This window comes from Oncorhynchus keta, chromosome 28, assembly GCF_023373465.1.
Source record: "Oncorhynchus keta strain PuntledgeMale-10-30-2019 chromosome 28, Oket_V2, whole genome shotgun sequence".
NCBI lineage: Eukaryota > Metazoa > Chordata > Actinopteri > Salmoniformes > Salmonidae > Oncorhynchus > Oncorhynchus keta.
The window spans coordinates 55,074,374-55,095,041 of NC_068448.1; the positions used below are offsets into that span (position 1 = coordinate 55,074,374).

General features: G+C 46.6%; 1 protein-coding gene across 1 annotated transcript in view; it reads left to right on the top strand.

Moving 5' to 3' along the window:
- The window catches only part of LOC118373687 (MAGUK p55 subfamily member 7-like), a 295,718-nt gene that overhangs the window by 99,131 nt on the left and 175,919 nt on the right, over positions 1 to 20,668 (top strand). The gene's annotated exons all lie outside the window — the stretch shown is intronic.

A 20,668-nucleotide genomic window follows, 5' to 3' on the forward strand; every position in this document is an offset into this window, starting at 1 on the left:
ATCCCACACTCTCTCTATCCCCCTCTCTCTCTATCCCCCTCTCTCTCTATCCCCCTCTCTCTCTATCCCCCGCTCTCTCTATCTCTCTCTCTCCCCCGCTCTCTCTCTCTATCCCCCGCTCTCTCCCTCTATCCCCCGCTCTCTCCCTCTATCCCCCGCTCTCTCCCTCTATCCCCTCTCTCCCCTCTATCCCCGCTCTCTCTCTCTCTCTCTCCCCTCTCTCTCTATCCCCCGCTCTCTCTATCTCTCTCTATCCCCCGCTCTCTCTCTCTATCCCCCGCTCTCTCTCTCTATCCCCCGCTCTCTCCCTCTATCCCCGCTCTCTCTCTCTCCCCGCTCTCTCTCTATCCCCCTCTCTCTCTATCCCCCGCTCTCTCTCTCTATCCCCGCTCTCTCTCTCTATCCCCCGCTCTCTCTCTCTATCCCCCGCTCTCTCTCTCTATCCCCCGCTCTCTCTATCCCCCTCTCTCTCTCTATCCCCCTCTCTCTCTCTATCCCCCTCTCTCTCTATCCCCCTCTCTCTCTATCCCCCTCTCTCTCTCTATCCCCCTCTCTCTCTATCCCCCTCTCTCTCTATCCCTCTCTCTCTCTATCCCCCTCTCTCTCTATCCCCCTCTCTCTCTATCCCCCTCTGTCTATCCCCCTCTCTCCCTATCCCCTCTCTCCCTATCCCCCTCTCTCCTATCCCCCTCTCTCTATCCCCCTCTCTCTCTATCCCCCTCTCTCTCTATCCCCCTCTCTCTCTCTATCCCCCTCTCTCTCTCTATCCCCCTCTCTCTATCCCCTCTCTCTCTCTATCCCCCCTCTCTCTCTATCCCCCGCTCTCTCTCTATCCCCCCTCTCTCTCTCTATCCCCCTCTCTCTCTATCCCCCTCTCTCTCTCTATCCCCCTCTCTCTCTATCCCCCTCTCTCTCTCTATCCCCCTCTCTCTCTCTATCCCCCTCTCTCTCTCTATCCCCCTCTCTCTCTATCCCCCTCTCTCGCTATCCCCCTCTCTCGCTATCCCCCTCTCTCTCTATCCCTCTCTCTATCCCTCTCTCTCTATCCCCCTCTCTCTCTATCCCCCTCTCTCTCTATCCCCCACTCTCTATCCCCCTCTGTCTCTATCCGCTCTCTCTCTCTATCCCCCTCTCTCTCTATCCCCCTCTCTCTCTCTATCCCCCTCTCTCTATCCCCCCTCTCTATCCCCCTCTCTCTATCCCCCTCTCTCTCTATCCCCCTCTCTCTCTATCCCCCTCTATCCCCCGCTCTCACCCTATCCCACTCTCTCCCTATCCCCCTCTCTCCCTATCCCCCTCTCTCTATCCCCTCTCTCTATCCCCCACTCTCTATCCCCCTCTCTCTCTATCTCTCTATCCCTCTCTCTCTATCTCTCTATCCCTCTCTCTCTATCTCTCTATCCCCTCTCTCTATCTCTCTATCCCACTCTCTCTATCTCTCTATCCCTCTCTCTCTCTCTATCCCCCGCTCTCTCTATCTCTCTCTCTCTATCCCCGTCTCTCTCTCTATCCCCGTCTCTCTCTATCCCCGTCTCTCTCTCTATCCCCGTCTCTCTCTCTATCCCCGTCTCTCTCTCTCTATCCCCGTCTCTCTCTCTATCCCCGTCTCTCTCTCTATCCCCGTCTCTCTCTCTATCCCCGTCTCTCTCTCTATCCCCGTCTCTCTCTCTATCCCCGCCTCTCTCTCTATCCCCCTCTCTCCCTATCCCCCTCTCTCTCTATCCCCGTCTCTCTCTCTATCCCCCTCTCTCTCTATCCCCTCTCTCTCTTTCCCCTCTCTCTCTATCCCCTCTCTCTCTTTCCCCTCTCTCTCTATCCCCTCTCTCTCTATCCCCCGCTCTCTCTCTCTATCCCCCCCTCTCTCTCTCTATCCCCCGCTCTCTCTCTCTATCCTCCCCCCTCTCTCTCTATCCCCCTCTCTCTCTCTCTATCCCCCCTCTCTCTCTATCCCCCTCTCTCTCTCTATCCCCCCCTCTCTCTCTATCCTCCCCTCTCTCTCTATCCCCCCCTCTCTCTCTATCCCCCCTCTCTCTCTATCCCCCCTCTCTCTCTATCCCCCTCTCTCTCTATCCCCCTCTCTCTCTCTCCCCCCCTATCCTCTCTCTCTCTATCCCCCCCTCTCTCTCTCTCCCCCTCTCTCTCTCTATCCCCCGCTCTCTCTCTCTCTCTCTCTATCCCCCGCTCTCTCTCTCTCTATCCCCCGCTCTCTCTATCCCCCGCTCTCTCTCTATCCCCCTCTCTCTCTCTATCCCCCCTCTCTCTATCCCCCCGCTCTCTCTATCCCCCCTCTCTCTATCCCCCGCTCTCTCTCTCTCTATCCCCCTCTCTCTCTCTATATCCCCCCTCTCTCTCTCTATCCCCCCGCTCTCTTTCCCCCTCTCTCTCTATCCCCCACTCTCTATCTCTATCCCCCACTCTCTATCCCCCTCTCTCCCCTCTCTCCCCTCTCTCTCTATCCCCCTCTCCCTTTCTCTAACCCCCACTCTATCCCCCACTCTCTCTACCCCCCACTCTCTCTCTCTCTCTCCTTCTCTCCTCTCTCTGTATCCACAGGGATACAGAGCTGAAACACAAGGATTTGTTGCCACTGGAAGCGCTCCCTGTTTCCAGTTACATCACAACCCACATTTCCACATCACTTTGGTTGCATCTCTAATGGCACCCTATTCCCTATATAGTGCACTACTTTTGACCAGAGCCCTATGCACTATATAGGGGATAGGGTGCCATTTGAGACGCAGACCTTAGCAAACCGACCAGTGAGGGGAGGAAGATTAAAAAAGGGAACGACAGAGGGAAGGAGAACTCGATGAAGAGGAATTGTATTCATTTCTATATGTAGGATCATTTTTTCTAAGGGATAATGATATCATCCCTCCGACTGTCCCCTTCCAAAGTCCACACATTTAAAAGGTCATCTCTGGGTATAGGACAAGCTCACTTGCATTAAAAACAGGATGAACACAGCTAACTTCACAGACCATCTGTATAGCACTTTGTGACATCGACTGATGTAAAAAGGGCTTTATAAATACATTTGATTTGATGTGCACCGCTTGGCCATATGGCAATGGGAGATTGAATAATGGCATTCCTCCGAGGAGGAAGGGAGAGATACTGTGAACATTCAATGTCCAGGGGTATTCAAACTAGAGAGTGGGCAGTTATATGATAGCCTGCTCCCAGATCAGAGAATGTGAGCTGGAGTGGCGAGAGGAGTGGAGCGTGCGTAATTTGGCTGAAGTGGATTAAAACAATGTTGGAGCCTCGAGCTAGGCCTTCTCTCTCTCTCCGATGTCGCTCCGTTACCGCCCAGCCACGAGCTCTGGGCATGCTCTGCCCAGTATTTTTCATTTCCTTCACCACTGTTCTTTTAATTAGGCATACAATATTCCGTTGTATTTATTTAGCCTACCCCACCGCTAAGGCGCAGAGACGTTGAAATGAGTCGACCACGAAATAGGTCACAGCCCGTGTAAACGAAAACCAATGAGCCCATCCCAAGGCACCGGAGACCTTTAGATTTCGATAGACTCCTCTTTTTAAAATGTTTTTTTAAACGGCCTAAGTTTGTAACAGTACTAAAGTTGCCTATCAACTGTAAAATGTGAGCACAACGGAGCCAGCTACAACTGAAGTAATAGATTAGAGAAGTGTTTCCCTAGCACTACACAGCTGATTCAAATAATCAAAGGTTGATAATGAGTTGGGCATTTCACTGCCCAACTCATTATCATGATGATTTGAGGCCGCTTAGGGCAAACATCTAAACGGGCAGGAGAGGCCCCAGGACCAAGTTTGGGAAACCCTGGATTAGAGAAAGAGCATGTTGTTTTTTAACACTGCGACCTCACATCATCAGGTACAGTGGGGAGAACAAGTATTTGTTACACTGCCGATTTTGCAGGTTTTCCTACTTACAAAGCATGTAGAGGTCTGTATTTTTTTATCGTAGGTACACTTCAACTGTGAGAGACGGAATCTAAAATCTAAAAATCCAGAAAATCACATTGTATGATTTTTAAGTAAGTAATTTGCATTTTATTGCATATCATAAGTATTTGATCACCTACCAACCAGTAGGAATTCCGTCTCTCACAGACCTGTTAGTTTTTTCTTTAAGAAGCCCTCCTGTTCTCCACTCATTAACTGTATTGACTGCACTTGTTTGAACTCGTTACCTGTATAAAAGACACCTGTCCATACACTCAATCAAACAGACTCCAACCTCTCCACAATGGCCAAGACCAGACAGCTGTGTAACAACATCAGCGATAAAATTGTAGACCTGCACAATGCTGGGATGGGCTACAGGACAATAGGCAAGCAGCTTGGTGAGAAGGCAACAACTGTTGGCGCAATTATTAGAAAATGGAAGAAGGTCAAGATGACGGTCAATCACCCTCGGTTTGGGGCTCCATGCAAGATCTCACCTCGTGGGGCATCAATGATCATGAGGAAGGTGAGGGATCAGCTCAGGACCTGGTCAATGACCTGAAGAGAGCTGGGACCACAGTCTCAAAGAAAACCATTAGTAACACACTACGCCGTCATAGATTAAAATCCTGCAGCGCAAGCAAGGTCCCCTTGCTCAAGCCAGCGCATGTCCAGGCCCGTCTGAAGTTTGTCAATTACCATCTGGATGATCCAGATGAGGAATGGGAGAAGGTCATGTGGTCTGATGAGACAAAAATATAGTTTTTTGGTCTAAACTCCACTCGCCGTTTGGAGGAAGAAGGAGTACAACCCCAAGAACACCATCCCAACCATGAAGCATGGAGGTGGAAACATCATTCTTTGGGGATGCTTTTCTGCAAAGGGGACAGGACGACTGCACCGTATTGAGGGGAGGATGGATTGACATGTATCGCGAGATCTTGGCCAGCAACCTCATTCCCTCAGTAAGAGCATTGAAGATGGGTTGTGGCTGGGTCTTCCAGCATGACAACGACCCGAAACACACAGCCGGGGCAACTAAGGAGTGGCTCCGTAAGAAGCATCTCAAGGTCCTGGAGTGGCCTAGCCAAACCTGAACCCAATAGAAAATCTTTGGAGGGAGCTGAAAGTCCGTATTGCCCAGCGACAGCCCCGAAACCTGAAGGATCTGGAGAAGGTCTGTATGGAGGAGTGGGACAAAATCCCTGCTGCAGTGTGTGCAAACCTGGTCAAGAACTACAAGAAACGTATGATCTCTGTAATTGCAAACAAAGGTTTCTGTACCAAATATTAAGTTCTGCTTTTCTGATGTATCAAATACTTGAATGAAAATGAATTGCTTAAAAATCATACAATGTGATTTTTGTTTTAGATTCTGTCTCTCACAGTTGAAATGTACCTATGATTAAAAAAAATACAGACCTCTACATGCTTTGTATGTAGGGAAACCTGCAAAATCGGCAGTGTATCAAATACTTGTTATCCCCACTGTAGGTCTTTTTTTAATAGCCTACGACATGTTGTGGAAATGTTGAAGCTTCTTATGATAGCTTGCTTCAAAACCAAATGCTACATAGTCATAAAAGTAGATGGGATGTTGGTTAAACTATCTTTTTAAATCAAAAACAAATGGAGTGAATTTCGAGTGTCAGTTTTTTTCCTGTGATAGCTGAGCGATTTCTAGTGTGGAGGGGGAAAGGACATTGAATGCCATAGTGGTGCGTAAAGACCACTCCGTGAGCTATGAGTGGGATATCCGACCTCTCCGCTCAGATACTCTGTCCCAGATCAGTTTGTAATGTCTTTCAAACTCCTATGGTCATTGTTTTTGGCAAAGACAACAACCGTAAGAGTTGGCCAGACCGGACAAACAGATCTGGGACCAGGCTAACATTTATGATGCCTTGGGGACAGACCGAGCTAAAGGCCCAGTGTTCACAGCCAGGTCAGAGTGTGGGTGTTATCGGCTTAGTTTTTTTTCAAGACGGCACAAACAGAGCAGGACCAGGCTGTCATGCAGAATACCTGGGGGACAGACAGAGCTGTTTGAGGTTGTTTAAATGCTCAGTGTTCACAGCCAGCCCAGAGTGTGAATGTGTGTCATTGGCTCAGCACCCTAACCGCCCTGAACAGCTTCAAAACAGCTCCTGTTCAGATTCAGACACAGAGCCTGTATGTCCCGATGACTGACTGACTCTTAAACCTCTGTCCTCAGCCATGGCTTCCTGTTTCTGTTTGTCTGGTTGCATCCCAAATGGCACCAAAGTCCCTACATAGTGCACTACTTTTGACCAGGGCCCATAGATCTCTGGCCAAAACTAGAGCTGTACAGAGAATAGGGTGCCATTTGGGACGCAGCCTGTCTCTTATGGCTTCGGCCTTTCTTGTTGGGAGTTCAACTTGTGTCAGAACAATGAAGTAAAGGGTATTTTCTTTCCCTTCTGATGAAACCGACCGACAGAGCAGAGAACTGAACAGTAGGAGCCTCATTAGCTTGTCTGGATTGAGTAGCCATTTGACTAGTGCTGCTCCACTTAAGACTGGAATGTATATATCATGACATGATGTAGGCTATTATGCTGAGCAGACACTGTGACCCCTTAGCATAACTTACAATGTGTCTAGTGGTGTTCTCTGGAGTGAGAGAGAACATTGGAAATACAACCTTTATTTATTTATTTATTTATTTATTCTCCCTGTCATACTTCAACTACTTGCACATTGCTACAACCCTGTACAAAGCCAATAATGACATTTTGAAATGTCTACATTCTTTAAAAACTTTTGTGAGTCTAATGTTCACTAATGTTTCCCTTGTTTATGTCCCTTTGTTTGTCTGTTCCGTTTGCTTTGGCAACATAAACATATGTTTCCCATGCCAATAAAGCCCTTTGAATAGAGAGCGAGAGAGCGGACTTGGCAGTAAGACCTGACCCACAGACCTCTATTACTGAACGTCACGCCCCCTGACCACTCCTCCACATGAAAGGCCACAGCCTGATCCTTCCATTATGATCCACAATGGTATTTCAATGTCATCATCTCAAATAACACTAGCTAGTTCTCTCCTAAAAAAAGAACAGTTTGCAAGATGTTAGTTAGCAGAGCTCAGTCCGGATAGGAAAAATGACTCACTGTTCTTCATGGCTAAGTCCAGGTGCAATCAACCGTCAACCTCTCTAACCGCTCCAATCATATATGGACCGTTTCACTAATAGCATAGGCAGAATTGTGGATGCTTGTCATCCCCTGGAACTACAAGGAACTCCAAAGAGCGGCTCCTTTAAGATCATTCCCGCTTCGCTGGTTCCAGGTTGAAGTTACTTATCAAAGCTACCCGACGGAGTCTGGCCAATCCGGGCCAAGCTTTTTCTAAAAGGTTTCATTTATTTTCTAACGCGTCATTGGCTACCACGTCGTAAGCCGCTTTCACCCATCCCTTCATCCATCCTTCTTATCGGTCACACACCTATAGACTTCAAAGGGCATTCAGCGTGACGCTTAGAACGCCCAAAATAGTTCCTCTAATGAATATAATTCAATGCACACATTCTGAGGTCTCGTCTACGGGCAGCCAAACCCGATTCTCTGGGTTTTACACTGCAGAACGCCTCAGATTTGTGTTCTTCTGCTGCTAGGCCAAAACTGGAGAAAACAAAGAGATTTGAGATACTAGTCCCAGTCTGAGAGGTTTTATTGTTTATAAACCGACCTCCTCCCACAGTAATTTAGAGATATGGAGAGCCAGAGAGAGAAAGAGAGAGCTGGTGTGTGGACTGTGGAGGACAAGTAGCCCAGTCTGGCCTGACCCTTGCCAGCTGATGGTGTTGGATGCTTGGATGTGAGACTGAGGGAGCTGTGGAGGGAGCATGGGGTTCAGTTCAGTACGGGTCTTTCCAGAACTCTCTCCCTGATTCCCCAGATAGAGATGAATGTCTGCCCTCTGGCTCAGCGTGGTCTAGTGGCTCCACATGCTCAGACAAAACACAGCAGCCACAGACGTACAAGCAGCCAGACACCCAACGACCTGCCACCTCCGCTTACAGATCAGACTGCGTAGTCCCTACAGATCAGACTGCGTAGTCCCTACAGATCAGACTGCGTAGTCCCTACAGAGCAGACTGCGTAGTCCCTGCAGAGCAGACTGCATAGTCCCTGCAGAGCAGACTGCGTAGTCCCTGCAGAGCAGACTGCGTCGTCCCTGCAGAGCAGACTGCGTCGTCCCTGCAGAGCAGACTGCGTCGTCCCTGCAGAGCAGACTGCGTCGTCCCTGCAGAGCAGACTGCGTCGTCCCTGCAGAGCAGACTGCGTCGTCCCTGCAGAGCAGACTGCGTCGTCCCTGCAGAGCAGACTGCGTCGTCCCTGCAGAGCAGACTGCGTCGTCCCTGCAGAGCAGACTGCGTCGTCCCTGCAGAGCAGACTGCGTCGTCCCTGCAGAGCAGACTGCGTCGTCCCTGCAGAGCAGACTGCGTCGTCCCTGCAGAGCAGTGTAATACAGAGGCTGTGAGAAAAGGTGGCCACAAATGGAGCACCACATGTTCTGTCCTGAGCCATTACAACTTGTTTTCTATTAAGAAATGTGTCCCGGAAAAGTGTTGAGACAGAGCCAGGTGTCCCAATGCCACCTGAAAAGCTCAACAGGCTACTAAAATCTCAACAGAGTTGACTTCTGTCACTCAATTCAATTGAATTCAAAGGGCTTTATTGGCATGGGAAACATATGTTTACATTGTCAAAGCAAGTGAAATAGATAATAAACAAAAGTGAAATAAACAATAAAAAATGAACAGTAACCAATACAAACAAAAGTTTCAAAGGAATAGACATTTCAAATGTCATATTATGTATATAAACAGTATTGTAATGATGTTCAAATAGTTAAAGTACAAAAGTGAAAATAAACAAATATAGGTTGTATTTACAATGGTGTTTGTTCTTCACTGGTTGCCCTTGTTGTTTTTTAGAAGCTGTTTAGAATCTGTTTGAAAGGGTCTTGGACCTAAACTTGGCGCTCCGGCACCGCTTGCCGTGTGGTAGCAGAGGGAACAGTCTATGACTAGGGTGGCTGAAGTCCTCTGACACCTCATGGTATAGAGGTCCTTGGTGGCAGGAAGCTTGCCCCCAGTGATGTACTGGGCTGTACGCACAACCCTCTGTTGTACCTTGTGGTCAGAGGCAGAGCAGTTGCCATACCAGGCAGTGATGCAACCCGTCAGGATGCTCTCTGGTGCAGCTGTAAAACCTTTTGAGGATCTCAGGACCCATGCCAAATCTTTTCAGTCTCCTGATGGGAAATAGGTTTTGTCATGCCCTCTTCACAACTGTCTTAGTGTGTTTGGTCCATGATAGTTTGTTGGTGATGTGGATGCCAAGGAACTTGAAGCTCTCAACCTGCTCCACTACAGTCCCGTCGATGAGAATGGGGGCATGCTTGGTCCTCCTTTTCCTGTAGTCCACAATCATCTCCTTTCTCTTGATCATGTTGAGGGAGAGGATGTTGTTCTTCCACCACACGGCCAGGTCTTTGCCCTCCTCTCTATAGACAGTCTCATCGTTGTCGGTGATCAGGCCTACTGCTGTTGTCATCAGCAAACTTAATGATGGTGTTGGAGTCGTGCCTGGCCATGGAGTCATGAGTGAACAGGGAGTACAGGAGGGGGCTGAGCACGCACCCATGAGGGCCCCCGTGTTGAGGATCAGCGTGGCGGATGTGTTGTTACCTACCCTTACCATCTGAGGGGGGGCCGTCAGGAAGTCCAGGATCCAGTTGGAGAGGGAGGTGTTTAGTCCCAGGGTCCTGGCTTAGTGATGAGCTTTGAGGGCACTATGTTGTAGAACGCTGAGCTGTATGTGTTCCTTTTGTCCAGGTGGGAAAGGGCAGTGTGGAGTGCAATAGCGATTGCATCATCTGTATATCTGTTGGTGTGATATGCAGATTGGAGTGGGTCTAGGGCTTCTGGGATAATGGCGTTGATGTGAGCCATGACCAGCCTTTCAACGCACTTCATGGCTACAGACGTGAGTGCTACGGGTTGGAAGTCATTTAGGCAGGTTACCTTGTTGTTCTTGGGCACAGGAACTATGGTGGTCTGCTTGAAACATGTTGGTATTACAGACTCAGGCAGGGAGAGGTTGAAAATGTCAGTGAAGACACTTGCCAGTTGGTCAGCGCATGCTCGGAGTACACCTGCTGGTAATCCGTCTGGCCCTGCGGCGTTGTGAATGTTGACCTGTTTAAAGGTCTTACTCACATCGGCTGCAGAGAGCGTGATTACACAGTCGTCCGGAACAGCTGATCATTTCATGCATGTTTCAGTGTTACTTGCCTCGAAGCGAGCATAGAAGTTATTTAGCTCGTCTGGTAGGCTCGCATCACTGGGCAGCTCTCGGCTGTGCTTCCTTTTTTGTTGTCTCTAATAGTTTGCAAGCCCTGCCACATCCGACGAGCGTCGGAGCCGGTGTAGAACAATTTGATCTTAGTCCTGAATTGATGCTTTGCCTGTCTGATGGTTCGTCAGAGGGCAGAGCGGGATTTCTTATAAGCTTCCGGGTTAGTCCTGCTCCTTGAAAGCGGCAGCTCTACCCTTGAGCTCAGTGCGGATGTTGCCTGTAATCCATGGCTTCTCGTTGGGGTATGTACGTACAGTCACTGTGGGGACGATGTCCTCGATGTACTTATTAATAAAGCCAGTGACTGATGTGATATACTCCTCAATGCCATCGGAGGAATCCCGGAACATATTCCAGTCTGTGCTAGCAAAACAGTCCTGTAGCTTAGCATCTGCTTCATCTGACCACTTTTTTATTGATCTAGTCACTGGTGCTTCCTGCTCAAATTTTTCCTTGTAAGCAGGAATCAGGAGGATAGAATTGTGGTCAGATTAGTCAAATGGAGGGCGAGGGAGAGCTTTGTATTCGTCTCTGTGTGCGGCGTATAGGTGGTCTAGAATTGTTTTCCCCTCAACACATTTAACATGCTGATAGAAATTAGGTAAAACTGATTTAAGTTCCCCAGCATTAAAGTCCCCGGCCACTAGGAGCGCCGCCTCTGGGTGAGCTTTTTCATGTTTGCTTATGAGTGAATACAGCTCATTGAGTGCAGTTTTAGTGCCAGCGTCAGTCTGTTGGTATGTAGACAGCTACAAAAGGTACAGATAAGCTGCAGACCACACTATCTACCAAAAGTTTATCATGAGATGCTCTACCTCAGGCGAGTAAAACCTTGAGACTTCGTTAGATATCGTGCACCAGCTATCGTTTACAAATATGTATAGGCTCCCGCCCCGTGACTTACCAGAGGATGCTGTTGGGTCCTGCCAATAGAGTGTATCACTTCTACAACACATTATTAGACTGCAGCTGCTGCTCTCTCTCTCTCTCTTCCCCACCTTTTCCTCTGCCCTTGTTTTTCACAGCAGACAGGCTTTAAACATGTTTCGCAGTAGGGACATGTTTGAAATACTAACCCCCGAAGAGGTCCCAAGTGTTATCATGTGTTTTTCTCTAGAAAGGAAAGAGAGTGAGAGAGTATCTTTCTCAATAAATCCCTGCTAGATATACGATTGAGATTAATAAGTCATTCAGCACCTGCAAGATGAGAGGAGAGGTAAGGGGGGGGAGCGGTAAGGAGGGGGAGAGGTGGGAAACCAAGCTGGACTCCAATGTTCATTTCCCTTATTTGTTTGAGGTACAAGTACATTTTCACCCCCCCCTCTCTCCCGTCTTCCCTCCCTCCCCCTCTGTTCTTAGAAAAATCCCCCAGAGTATATGCAGCTATTCAGGGTTTGAGTGTTATTTTGTATTTTTTTACTGCTATTCTTAAAAACTTAAGCAGAATGGCCTGACTGATAAATCCTTCTTCCAGTGGATCCAGCCAGTTGTCATGTCCTGGCGCGGTGACGGGGGGGTGTTGAGCACCAGAGAGGTCAGGGTATAACTCCGTGGGGCTGAGTGAACTCTCACTCCCTACAGACCGTGTTGTATAAGCCTCTGTAATTACCATGGATGTGTCCAACATTTTCCCTTTTCCCTATATAGTGCACTACTTTTCATAGAGCTCTGGTCAAAGTAGTGCACTATATAGGGTATAGATTGCTGTCTGGGACTAAGCCTAGAGTTCTGCGCCAGACCCAACCCAAGGCCACTGGCCCCTCTGTGACTATGAATCCAATGAGGATCATGTTTAATTCATTTTTTTGTCAATTTGTTTATAAAAAAGGTTCTGAATCTGAAAACGTATTTTCTTCCGACCGCTGTGGAGGTGTAGGCGTGAGAGGGGAAGCTGGGCCTGCTGCTCTTTGGCATCATTAGGCCGTCATTTCCCCTTACTGTAAACCCCCTGGAGGCCTTAGTTCACCCTTAGAAATAGAGTAACTAGAAGGGATTAAAGGCCCTCAGGCCACAGACGGCAATTTAATTGGATGGGAATGTCTGTTCTAGCCATTCTATTTCTATGGCCTGATCCCTCTCTGGCCCAGGTTGGACCTAGAGACCTCTGGACTAGGCTGCTCCAGGACACTACTGTATGGATTTATATGCCCTCAGGCAGTGCTCCCTGTGCTGGCTCTCAGCCGGCTGCTCCCTTGCCTTGCCCCAGGCTGGACCTCTGGCCTCGACCAATCCAACCTATAGGGCCCTAGTCAAAAGTAGTGTACTATATTGGGAATAGGGTGAAATTTGAGACCCAACACACTACTGTTTCCACAACACAACAGAACCCAGCGGCCGGTCAGTCTTGCATTGACAGTCCACCCTGCCAGGCCCGGCCTGTTAGTCCAACCACATAGAGACCTGAGAGGAGCCAGACTGAGCCAAGCCAAGCCAAGCTTGGCCGAGCCAAGCAAAGCTCGGAGAAAACAAGCATGCGGCCCGCCCTTTGGTGGTGGTGATGGTGGGTGCAAGCTTGGCCTGGTTTGCTTCCTCTCTATTTCTCTCTCTCCCTCACTCGCACTCTCTTTTCCACCTCTTCCTCCCTCTCTCTCTCTCTGGCTGGTGTGTCCGATATCACAGCTCTGTACAGGGCCGTCCAGTCGGCTGGATCTCTCACTGGCTGACTGTCCAACACACAGTCCAGCCCTGCCCTGCTCGGCTCCAGCCCCACTTTCAACCGGCTTTGTGGTCCTTTTGTTTATTTTCTCCTTTTATCTCTCTCTCAATTCAATTCAATTTCAATTTAAGTGGCTTTATTGGTATGGGAAACATATGTTTGCATTGCCAAAGCAAGTGAAATAGATCATTAAAAAGAGTGAAATAACACAAAAAAATGAACAGTATTGTAACCATGTGCAAATAGTTAATGTACAAAAGGGAAAATACATATGAATGTATGCTCCCAAGTGGCGCAGCGGTCTAAGGCACTGCATCTCAGTGCTAGGGGCGTCACTACAGACCCTGCTTCGATTCCGGGCTGTATCACAACCGGCCATGATCGGGAGTCCCAGAGGGCGGCGCATAATTGGCACAGCATCGTCCGGGTTAGGGGAGGGTTTGGCCAGGGTAGGCTGTCATTGTAAAATAAGAATTTGTTCTTAACTGACTTTCCTAGTTAAATAAAGATTAAATAAAACAAATGTAATAAATAAATATGGATTATATTTACAATGGTGTTTGTTCTTCTCTAGTTGCCCTTTTCTTGTGGCAACAGGTCACAGGTTGCTGCTGTGATGGCACACTGTGGTATTTCACCCAGTAGATATGGGATTTTTTTCTTCAAATTCTTTGTGGGTATGTGTAATCTGAAGGGAATATGTGTCTCTAATATGGACATACATTTGGTACGAGGTTAGGAAGTGCAGCTCAGTTTCCACCTCATTTTGTGGGCAGTGTACACATAGCCTGTCTTCTCTTGAGAGCCAGGTCTGCCTATGGCTGCCTCTCTCAATAGCAAGGCTATGCTCAATGAGTCTGTACATAGTCAAAGCTTTCCTTAATTTTGGGTCAGTCACAGTGGTCAGGTATTCATCCACTGTATTCTCTGTTTAGTGCCAAATGGTGTTCGTTTGCTCTGTTTTGTTTGTTAATTCTTTCCAATTTTTTAATTTATTTTTTAAATTTTTTCATGATTTGGTTGGGTCCAATTATTGTGTTGTCCTCGGGCTCTGTGGGGTCTGTTCAATTTGGTGTTTGTCCCATTTTGTGAATTATTGGTTGGTGAGCTTACCCCAGACCTCACGATGGGTTCTATAACTGATTCAAGTATTTTTTTGCCAGATCCTAATTGGTATGTCAAACTTTATGTTCCTTTTGAAGGCCCTTCTTGCCTTGTCTATCAGATCGTTCACAGCTTTGTGGAAGTTGCCTGTGGTCCTGATGTTTAGGTCGAGGTATGTATAGTTTTTTTGTGTTCTCTAGGGCAATGGAATTTGTATTTGTGGTCCTGGCGACTGGACCCTTTTTGGAACACCATTGTTTTGGTCTTACTAATATTTACTGTCAGGGCCCAGGTTAATCTCACTCTCTCTCGCTCTCTCTCTGTGTCTCTCGATTCAATTCAGTAGACTTTATTGACATGGCAATTACAGTTGAAGTCAGAAGTTTACATACAACATAGCCAAATACATTTAAACTCAGTTTTTCACAATTCCTGACATTTAATCCTAGTAAAAATTCCCGGTCTTAGGTCAGTTAGGATCACCACTTTATTTTAAGCATGTGAAATGTCAGAATAATAGTAGAGAGAATTATTTCAGCTTTTGTTTCTTTCATCACATTCCCAGTGGGTCAGAAGTTTACATACACTCAATTCGTTTTTCTTAGCATTGCCTTTAAATTGTTTAACTTGGGTCAAATGTTTTGGGAAGCCTTCCACAAGCTTCCCACAATAAATTGGGTGAATTTTGGCCCATTCCTCCTGACAGAGCTGGTGTAACTGAGTCAGGTTTGTAGGCCTCCTTGCTCGCACAAACTTTTTCAGTTCTGCCCACAAATGTTCTATAGGATTGAGGTCAGGGCTTTGTGATGGCCACTCCAATACCTTGACTTTGTTGTCCTTAAGCCATTTTGCCACAACTTTGGAAGTATGTTTGGGGTTACTGTCCATTTGGAAGACCCATTTGCGACCAAGCTTGTAACTTCCTGACTGATGTCTTGCTTCACTATATCCATATCATTTTCCTGCCTCATGATGCCATCTATTTTGTGAAGTGCTCCAGTCCCTCCTGCAGCAAAGCACCCCCCACAACATAATGCTGCCACCCCCGTGCTTCACGTTTGGGATGGTGTTCTTCGGCTTGCAAGCATCCCTATTTTTCCTCCAAACATAACGATGGTCATTATGGCCAAACAGTTCTGTTTTTGTTTCATCAGACCAGTGGACATTTCTCCAAGAAGTACAATCTACAATTCTTGGCTGATTTTCCCATGATGTCAAGCATAGAGGCACTGAGTTTGAAGGTAGGCCTTGAAATACATCTACAGGTACACCTCCAATTGACTCAAATGATGTCAATTAGCCTATCAGAAGCTTATTAAGCCATGACATCATTTTCTGGAATTCTCTAAGCTGTTTAAAGGCATAGTCAACTTAGGGTATGTAAACCTCTGACCCACTGGAATTGTGATACAGTGAATTATAAGTGAAATAATCTGTCTGTAAACAGTTGTTGGAAAAATGACTTGTCATGCACAAAGTAGATGTCCTAACCGACTTGCCAAGATTCCAAGAACACAGGATGAGATGTTACTATCCTTTGTGCAAGCACTTCCAAGAGTTCATGAACAGTGCGCCTGTTGAAATTTGGGGAGTGCATCGTCAGTAGTGTACCTGTTGGTTCCTAGGGTGTTTCGGCCTTTCGCACTATACACCCTCCCCAAAGGCGGCCAGCGACAGGGTGATCAATCCTACGCTTGCGTCCCATTCCCAATTAGTCATAGATGTCCTAACCGACTTGCCAAAACTATGGTTTGTTAACAAGAAATTTGTGGAGTGGTTGAAACACTTAGGTTGGAGTCATTAAAACTTGTTTATGTAAACTTCCGACTTCAACTGTACTTACATTGTCAAAGTATATATTTAACAAAAAAATAGTTGGACCAACATCAATAATAATAGTCGTAGTGGAAGTGGGATTACCGCTATCTTATTTCGGAACAGTGGGTCGCTAGCGCGCCAAATTCAAATGAATGGTCTTACTCACATCGGCTGCAGAGAGCGTGATCACACAGTCGTCCGGAACAGCTGATCATTTCATGCATGTTTCAGTGTTATTTGCCTCGAAGCGAGCAAAGAAGTTATTTAGCTCGTCTGGTACGCTTGTGTCACTGGGCAGCTCTCGGCTGTGCTTCCCTTTTTGTTGTCTGTTGTCTGCATTTTTTAAATCGGACATGATGGGTAGATTAACAAGATGTTTATCTTTCATTTGCTGTATTGGACTGTATATGTGTGAAAGTGACATATTTCAAAAAAATATTTTTGAATTTTGCGCGCTGCCTTTTCAGCGGAATGTTGTCACTAGCGGAACCTCTGGGCTAGAAAGGTAAAATTACTAAAAATATTTAACTTTCATAAAATCACAAGTGCAATACATCAAAATAAAGCTTATCTTGTTGTTAATCCAACCGCTGTGTCAGATTTCAAAAAGGCTTTATGACGAAAGCAAACCATGCGATTATCTGAGAACTGCACCCAGCAGACAAATCATTACAAACCGTAACCAGCCAAGTAGAGGAGTAATGAAAGTCAGAAATCGCGATAAAATGTGTCACTTACCTTGCAGGTGCCTTGGTGGAAGAGTGGGGTAACATGTCACAGCAAGAACGGGCAAATCTGGTGCAGTCCATGAGGAGGAGATGCACTGCAGTACTTAATGCAGCTGGTGGCCACACCAGATACTGACAGTTACTTTTGATTTTGACCCCCCTTTGTTCAGGGACACATTTTTCCATTTCTGTTAGTCACATGTCTGTGGAACTTGTTCAGTTTATGTCTCAGTTGTGGAATCTTGTTATGTTCATACAAATATTTACACATGTTAAGTTTACTGAAAATAAACTCGGTTGGCAGTGAGAGGATGTAATTTATTTTGTTATTGCTGATTTTACATTGTCTAATGTTATGATCTTAAATGAGAACATATCGCTCAACATGCAAGCAATGTGTGAGTTTAGCTATTCTCTGCTTCAGATGCCCATAAGGCCAGTCATGCCATCATACTGTAGGTCTATGGCTGCATTGGAGATGCATGCTATATGATAAATTGCTAAATGGATTCACATAGCTGATATACAGAGAAGAGAGAGAGAGACAATCAAATAAAACACATTGGAGATCTTACAACTAGACACAAAGGAAATGTTGATTTGAGAAAACAACACAGAAACACAGACACATTAGAGACGGAAACCCTTCCCCTCTTTATTGCAGGATTGGGACATGTGATTAATCAACATTGACACAAGTTCATTTTTAAAAATAGTTTAACCACTTCACTTCAAATAATCAACACTTCATCCCTTAAATCTTATTTGTACATTTATCTTATGTAAATATCTTTGTATAAACACCAATAGCTAATTGAGTAGTAACAAGTAGGCTATTATTACTAAAGCATAATTTCTGTTGAACAACAAAACTTTGCTTCAACCTTGCTCCACTGACCCCCGACCTACTGGGTGAGCAGGGTTCTGTTCCAGCTCAGCAACAGACCTACTGGGTGAGCAGGGTTCTGTTCCAGCTCAGCAATAGATCTACTGGGTGAGCAGGGTTCTGTTCCAGCTCAGCAATAGATCTACTGGGTGAGCAGGGTTCTGTTCCAGCTCAGCAATAGATCTACTGGGTGAGCAGGGTTCTGTTCCAGCTCAGCAATAGATCTACTGGGTGAGCAGGGTTCTGTTCCAGCTCAGCAATAGATCTACTGGGTGAGCAGGGTTCTGTTCCAGCTCAGCAACAGACCTACTGGGTGAGCAGGGTTCTATTCCAGCTTAGCAATAGATCTACTGGGTGAGCAGGGTTCTGTTCCAGCTCAGCAACAGACCTACTGGGTGAGCAGGGTTCTATTCCAGCTCAGCAATATATCTACTGGTTGAGCAGGGTTCTATTCCAGCTCAGCAATAGATCTACTGGGTGAGCAGACTTCTGTTCCAGCAATAGATCTACTGGGTGAGCAGGGTTCTGTTCCAGCTCAGCAATAGACCTACTGGGTGAGCAGGGTTTTGTTCCAGCTCAGCAATAGACCTACTGGGTGAGCAGGGTTCTGTTCAAGCTCAGCAATAGGTCTACTGGGTGAGCAGACTTCTGTTCCAGCAATAGATCTACTGGGTGAGCAGGGTTCTGTTCCAGCTCAGCAATAGGTCTACTGGGTGAGCAGGGTTCTGTTCCAGCTCAGCAATAGGTCTACTGGGTGAGCAGGGTTTTGTTCCAGCAATAGATCTACTGGGTGAGCAGGGTTCTGTTCCAGCTCAGCAATAGGTCTACTGGGTGAGCAGGGTTTTGTTCCAGCAATAGATCTACTGGGTGAGCAGACTTCTATTTCAGCCCAGCAATATACCTACTGGGTGAGCAGGGATCTATTCCAGCCCAGCAATAGACCTACTGGGTGAGCAGACTTCTATTCCAGCTCAGCAATAGATCTACTGGGTGAGCAGGGTTCTATTCCAGCTCAGCAATAGACCTACTGGGTGAACAGGGTTCTATTCCAGCTCAGCAATAGATCTACTGGGTGAGCAGGGTTCTATTCCAGCTCAGCAATAGATCTACTGGTTGAGCAGACTTCTATTCCAGCTCAGAAATAGATTTACTGGGTGAGCAGGGTTCTATTCCAGCTCAGCAATAGATCTACTGGTTGAGCAGACTTCTATTCCAGCTCAGAAATAGATTTACTGGGTGAGCAGGGTTCTATTCCAGCTTGGCAATATATCTACTGGGTGAACATGGTTCTATTCCAGCTCAGCAATAGATCTACTGGGTGAACAGGGTTCTATTCCAGCTCAGTAATAGATCTACTGGGTGAGCAGGGTTCTATTCCAGCGCAGCAATAGACCTACTGGGTGAGCAGGGTTCTATTCCAGCTCAGAAATAGATCTACTGGGTGAGCAGGGTTATATTCCAGCCCAGCAATAGCACACTAGATTATCAACTCATTAGGTTTGTTAAGTTGAATCAGGTGTGTTATTGCTGGGCTGAAACAGAACCCTGCTCACCCAGCATATGTCCAGTAGGGTTGGGCTGCTCCAATTGTAATAGGTATATACATTTGTGTGTGACGTTTAACTGTATTTTTGTATACACCATTTGCTTATATAGGTAGGCCTACAAATATAACCCATAGCATATAGGATATACCTTTAGTCTGTTCGGACATTCCATCTCTCTTCATCTGCAAAAGGGTTTTCACAGCTTTCCATATCGGAGGACAGAACACATCACGAAGAAACAGGCTTCATTAAACTCAAATTAGACGGCACTCAATATTACGTTGCTGTATCTCTCTGTCCTCAAAGTTCCCCCCTTTAGGGACTGGAACTGGAACAAAATGACCTGTCCTGTCTACACTCTCCCTTTACTGCCAGGTGGAGCTGTAATTTCACCCTCTTCCATAGCTGTTAAATACAAATGCATTTGATTACATCAAGATAGCTAGCTGATAGGAAGTTAGCTAACGTTTGCTGATGACATTTAATTCACTTAACTATACAGTATGTAAAGCTACAGTAGTTACCTACCTAACATCTCAGTTGAGTTAATCTACAAAGTGGGCTATTGCAGACAGCTAGCTAGAAATACATTGTTTTTAAGTATTGACTTGATTTTGGAGGAATGGCAACGTGAGACTAGACCAGGCATAATACACTACTTAGACCCACCAGAACATGTTCTCCAGAATATAGTCCCAATACAACACGTCTCCACTTAGTCCAAGGACAGCAGGTCTTAGACTGTGGCCATTTCATCCAACTGGCCATTTCATCCGACTCAATACTATAGCGCTTAGACCAACCAGCACACTCACAAAGGCCTTTGTTCCTTAATTTTTGTCTCTAAAACGTATATATGTTTAGTTCAAATCCGGGACTTCAGCAGAAACTAAGATTGATTTATTTGTGGGATTTATTGAGTGACGTTGGTGACGGTGGAGTTCCTGGAACAACAGGAAGCGCTGAGACAAAGGCAGGAAGTGCCGAGCTGTGAGAGGAAGTGGCTTATTGCCTCCTGATGACCTGGTCTGGTCTGGTTTAGTCTGGTCCAGAGTAGACCAGTGCAGCTCAACACCCACGGTCACTTTAACCTGGGTTGGTGATACCTTCCCTAGAGTTCTGTAGAACTTCCTTGCCCCCTCATCTCCCCCTTGGCAACTTCAGAGGGAACTTGTGTGTGTGGGTACACACTGAGTATACCATTAAGAACACCCCACCCTTTACTCTCAGAACAGCCTCAATTCATTGGGGTACGGACTCTACAAGGTGTCGGAAGCGTTCTACAGGGATGCTGGCCCATGTTGACTCCAATGCTTCCCACAGTTGTGTCAAGTTGGCTGGATGTCCTTTGGGCGGTGGACCATTCTTGATACACACGGGAAACTGTTGAGCGTGAAAAGCCCTGCAGCGTTGCAGTTCTTGACACAAACCCAGGCACGTCAGTCTTTTGTCTTACCCATTCACCCTCTGAACGGCACACACGCAATCCATGTCTCAATTGTCTCAAAGCTTAAAAATCCTTTGTCAACCTGTCTCCTGTCCTTCAGCTGGTCAGTCTTTGTCGTGCAAAGAGAAGGGGTTCTTAATGTTTTGTATACTCAGT